Here is a 6000-nt window from a genome sequence, read left to right on the forward strand (position 1 = left end):
TAAAAAAAAAAAATCTAGTTGAAGCCTTGCATAATTGAGTACAGGATTCAACACACAAAAAAATTTTTTTTTAAAATTCTTATGAATAGAAGTCAGACCCACACATGGGTGCTGTATAATGAAGATCTGCCCACAAAGACTGCTCTGGGTAAAAGCTGGGTAGATGGCAGCCCGCCCTCTTCCTGTGCCAGCACACACACCAACCCCTTGGCTTTATAAGAATACCCAAACAAAGGAGCTTGATTGTGTGAAATGCTAGCCAAGGAGCCAGCCTGTGAGCCTACCCAGGTGACCGGATGGTGCAGGGCTGGCGGTGGACACCACAGGTCAAGAAGGCAGGAATGCTGAATGCAGGACCCTGCTTCCAGCAGAAGAGTGGCAAGCTATATTCTGGTGTGTCTCCTGTGAAGAGAAAGAGATAGGATCTACAACAAGTGACAGTCATACCGTCTTCCTCCCAGAGACCTGTCAGCATTGCTAGCAAATAAAACAATAGAAGGAAAAGGAGTCCATGCTGAGGGTGACAAGAAGCACACAGTTCTGTACAGGAGACAGTACTCATTATCTCGCTGCATTTTCTTTAATAACATAGCTTGGCTGTTTCAAGAGCTACTGTTTAAATCAGTCCACCCTCCTACAAGAATCCTGATTCCTATTATTATGTGGATCACATTAGACCTTTTAGTTTGGGATAATGTAAATGTTGCTTCTTTATGAAAATTGCCCTGGCTTCAAACCAATAAGAATTAGTTGTCATTTCTGTGTCTCCATGGCACCTTCACAGCATTTACCGCAGTCTGGCTGTACTTAATTGTGCTTATACTTGCCTCCCTGACTGACTTTGGAGACTCCTTGAAGGCTAGAGTATGTTTATTCCTATTTGTAATTTTTAGCACAACATCATGCACGCAGTGGGTACCCAATAAATATTTGTTGAAGTAAATGAATAATTAAATAGAAACATGACAGATGGAACTACAAGACTTTAGAAATGACTGGATTCTGGGAAATGTGGAAGATAGTGGAGGTGGGACCATAGGTTTGAATCTCCCTTGACCATCCTTCCCCATCAGCACCACCCCCCCCCATCAAAAAAACAAAAAAAAAAAAAAACAAACAAAGAAAAAACATACCAAGAAGCTAACTAAATGAATGCTCAAACTAAAAAACCAAAATCCCTTTCAGAACAAGCCTGAAAGTGAGTAAAAACTGCTGGAAGGAGATTCCATGATATGGAGGATAAGATTAACAGCAGCAAAGGAAAAAGAAGATCCCAGTAAAAATGAAGGAGAGGCAACATTGAAGCAGATCTTTAAAGTAGGGCGGTTTCTGAAGCCAACAGAAGGGGGAGCTATAGAGCCATTCACCCCTTAAAACTATCCTGGCCTTTCTCTTACTCCTAAAACCACAGTAAAACTCATTTCATCTAAAAATGGGCAACAGAAAAGGATCATGATCAAATCCAATAAAATCAAGAATAAACAGGAGCAGACTAATGTCTTTACAAATGATGAAAGAATGCCAGAAAGACAACAGATACAAACTCGTGAAAACTCACCTCAAATTTCAAATTCACCAAAAAAAGAAGGAAAGTCAAGCAAAGGATAACAGATATATAAGGAAAAAATATGTTAAAATTAGAAAAAACTCTGACATGAGATTCTTGGAGAAAAGAAATATTTGTAAATAAGTGAAAGAACTGAGAAAAAAAAAAAGGCAAAAATAAAGAAAAAGTTATAAATGAAGTCCAAATTAAAAGGAACACAAGAGTAAGTAAAGAGGACAGACACTAAGAGAATTAGTAGATGGAAAGAAAGAAAACACACTTTTAAAATTTATCTATTTTGAGAGAGAGAGAGAGAGAGAGAGAGCATGGGAGGGACACAGAGAGACAGAGAGAGAGAGAATCCAAAGCAGGCTCTGCACCATCAGCACAGAGCCCGATGCAGGGCTCGAACTCAGGAACCGTGAGATCATGACCTGAGCCGAAATCAAGAGTTGGGCGCCCAACCGACACCCAGGTGCCCTGAAAACACATTTTAATCAAAGAAAATGAAGAGAGGATTTCTACTTTTGGCTGGGATGAGGCAATCAGCGTTAGATATATCTTCCTGACTGCAATAACTAAAAAGGGGGGCAAAATATATGAACCAATGTTTCTCAGGACATTGCACAACAAGCAATGCATGACAGACGGGGTGGAGGGGGGGGAGCTTCACCCAGAGAGCTCTGGAGATCTGCAGAAAGGTCCTCTCCAGTCTTGGGCTGAGAATTGACAGGCACATACAAAATTAGAAATTACTCAAGAACAGGGAAGGAACAACTGGAAAGCAGTAAACCAAACAATTCCTTGAGGTCACACAGGGCTAGGAATGATTTGTGTTCCTGTGAGCTGGAATGGAAATGCCTCCTGGGCATTGCCTTAATAGTGGGGCTAAATTATCCCGAGACCTAAGAGTACTCTGGACTTGCCCTACTGTAGCTTAGAAGCAAGCTTCGAAAAGATCCAACCTATTCCAAGTATGTCCACTGTTCTTAAATAACAAGTTTTTTTTAAAAAGGAAGAAAAGAGATCATCTTACTAAAAGCAGCTAGGCATAATAAAACATTACATACATACATACATAATAAAACATAATGACTAGTGCCTGCTCATACAACACAAGTCAGGAGACAATACAATGCCATCTTTAAACTTTTCTTTTTTTTAACATTTATTTATTGTTGAGAGACAGAGAGAGACAGAGCATGAGCAGGAGAGGGGCAGAGACAGGGAGACACAGAATCAGAAGCAGGCTCCAGGCTCTGAGCTATCAGCACAGAGCCCGATGTGGAGCTAGAACTCATGAACGGTGAGATCATGACCTGAGCCGACTGAGCCACCCAGATGCCCCTAGAATGGCATCTTTAAAGTGTCGGCAGAAAATACATCGTCTATGTAAAATTCTATATCCGGCAAAAATATCTGTCAAAAATGAAGCAGAATGAAGACTTTTTCAGCCAAACAAAAGCTGAAAGATTCATTGCCAGGATCAGCGAACAAAAAATGTGAAAGGAAGCTTTTCAGGTAGAAGAAAATGTTATTCAACCCAAACAGAGGAAGAGACCTGAATTGGTAAATATGTGGATAAATATGTTTTCCTTAGTTTTTAATGTTTTATAATGATAACTGTTTAAAGCAAAGCAGTGACAGTGTAGAGTGGGGTTTTCAAATATGTGAAAATAAGATATGGCTACAAACACACAGAAAATAGAAGGGCCAATGGAAGCACACTACTGGAAGGATCTCATCCTGTATGTGAAATGAGACACTATTTTGAAGGTAGATGATGGTAAGTTAAAGATTTATCTTAAAAACCCTAGAGGGGCGCCTGGCTGGCTCAGTTGGTTAAGTTACCAACTTCAGCTCAGGTCATGATCTCATGGTTTGTGAGTTTGAGCTCCATGTTGGGTTCTGTGCTGACAGCTCAGAGCCTGGAGCCTGCTTCAGATCCTGTGTATTCCTCTCTCTCTGCCCTTCCCCCACTCATTCTCTCTCTCTCTCTGTCTGTCTCTCAAAAAATAAACATTAAAAAAATTAAAAAGAACAACTTAGAATAACCACTAAAAAACATACACACAATGAAACCGATAGTGGAGATAAAAATGGAATAAAAAAACCTCACTCATAATAGAGAACCAACGAACAATAACCAAAATTGAAGGTGAAAATGTTAGGACTGGAGTTGGAATGGCCTGGCTCCTAGGACTAGGCTTTTATTATACAAAATGCAAAGAATGTGCCACATGAGGCATCAGGTAAAGAAAGTTTTCGGAGAAGAAGGAGGACCTTAGTATAATGCTAAGAGCTGAAAAGCACTTTGGGAAGAGAAGTAAAACAGGATATTCTTCAGGGGGGAGGATGGTATCTACAATGGTGAAGGATGGAGAAGAGGAAGTGTGACATTTTAGTTGGAGAAATTAATAAAAGGAAGTATTCGTGCAGAATATTGGAAACTAATAAGGGAGGTAAAGAGGTTTGCCAGATGGTCCAGTTCTTTGAAGTTAGACTTGAGTCGCTAGTCAAGATGGAACCTCTGAAGATTTGCTTATCTGTGTATCAGGCATGTGTCCTCACCTGCTGCTCTAGATATCCCTTTATATGTGGCTCTCGTCACTTTTTTGGTATTGTGCTGCAAATATCATGCACTTTGGAGTCAGAAATCCCTGGGGTTTACATCCAGATCCCCCACTTAGAGCTGAATGATTTGGGGCAAATTGTTTAATCTAAGCCTGAATTCTTTTAGAAACTGTCGGTTTCCAGGGGCGCCTGGGTGGCGCAGTCGGTTAAGCGTCCGACTTCAGCCAGGTCACGATCTCGCGGTCCGTGAGTTCGAGCCCCGCGTCGGGCTCTGGGCTGATGGCTCAGAGCCTGGAGCCTGTTTCCGATTCTGTGTCTCCCTCTCTCTCTGCCCCTCCCCCGTTCATGCTCTGTCTCTCTCTGTCCCAAAAATAAATAAACGTTGAAAAAAAAAATTAAAAAAAAAATAGAAACTGTCGGTTCCCTAAACGATGAGACTGTCAGTCACGTGGCCCTTCCTTGCACACCTGCTAGGAGGGCACATGATACAGGTAGTTAGTTGATCAGTGTGTCTTTTCCTTTCTCGAATTACTGATTCAGGGGTGGGCACCTGACACAGTTCTGACCAGTCTACCTTCTTCTTTTCTTTGGTTCTCTAGCAATAGGGTGGGTAGAAATGAGCCTAAAGGTGCCACTATGTGGGGAAAGCCTGACAAAGAATGAAGCTGAAACAGAATGCGGAGCCAGGACAGTAATAAAGGAAAAAGTTCTGATAACATATTTAGAGGCTCCAGATGTAATCATGGTGGAACTTGAAAGATCTGCCCCTGGACTTTTTGATTATGTGAGTCGATAATTTCCAAAACTTACCTTTTCATGAGCAAACTTTTAAATTATCTTGGACTCAGTCAAAAGCACCTAAACTATATAGCATTTCTGTAGGATGAAATGAGAAAAATGTGTAACAAACAGTTCACATTCGATTAATACTGATCATTATCACTTTCTTATCACTGTATATACCTCAATGACATTTAAACCTCTGATAAGTAGATATTAAGAACTCTGTTTTATAGGAGGATTTAGAGAGGTGGGGGGGGGTAGCTTGTTAAGGACCCGAAGTTAATAAATGACATAAATGAGGTGTTTCTCATTCTACACTATAGTCTCTGCAATAACATCCCTAGCACATGGTAGGCATTTGGTAAATGTTGATTCCCTTCCTCTTTCCTGTAAATGAGACCCTAAAATCATGCCTAACTACTCAGAGATCTAAAGGAAAGCAGAGTCTGGTAACTTGCTTCTCTACATCTGGCTCACTTAGGCATAGTTCACTCGTCAGAGCATTAACTTTGAACAATCTTTCCTACTTAATGTTTGACTCTTCCTGTCCTAACCTCTGAAAGCTTGTCCCTCTCAGCTGACCTCCAAGATTCCCAGCTACTTCTGGATGTGGGTATCTCAGATTCCCTGGCATGGGCTGGCCCTCTAGCCCTTTGACTTGCACTAGTCACTGACGCCTACCAGTATCTTCCTGAGCAGGTGTCTCTCATAATTTCTTCCATGTGACCCATGTGGCCCCACAGTTGCTCATGCCTGGTGTGTTCCCTGGTGCCCTCTCCTCCCACTCAATTCACCAAAGTAGCTTTGGTTCTTTCTCCTCAGTGATCAAGTTTGCAAGTCACAGTGAAATACATTCATGAAAGAAAAATCCTATAGCTTTGGCCTATAGGCCAAATGTTCACGATCAGCACAACCTACTACTACGAACGTTTCATTATAGATCTTTGAAAGGAATTTCTCTAGAAGTCATGAATGTGTGTTGTCATCAGTTGATCACAAATTAGAAATGCTGAGAACTAAGTAAACATTTTGATTTAGAAATTTGACTCTAAGTTTTCTAAATATTGTAATCCTGAAGAAGAGACATCTTCTTTCAG

The sequence above is a fragment of the Lynx rufus genome, unplaced genomic scaffold (genome assembly GCF_022079265.1).
Source record: "Lynx rufus isolate CCGP_SWC_20201006 ecotype Redwood Valley unplaced genomic scaffold, mLynRuf1.p SCAF_6, whole genome shotgun sequence".
In the NCBI taxonomy this organism is placed as follows: domain Eukaryota; kingdom Metazoa; phylum Chordata; class Mammalia; order Carnivora; family Felidae; genus Lynx; species Lynx rufus.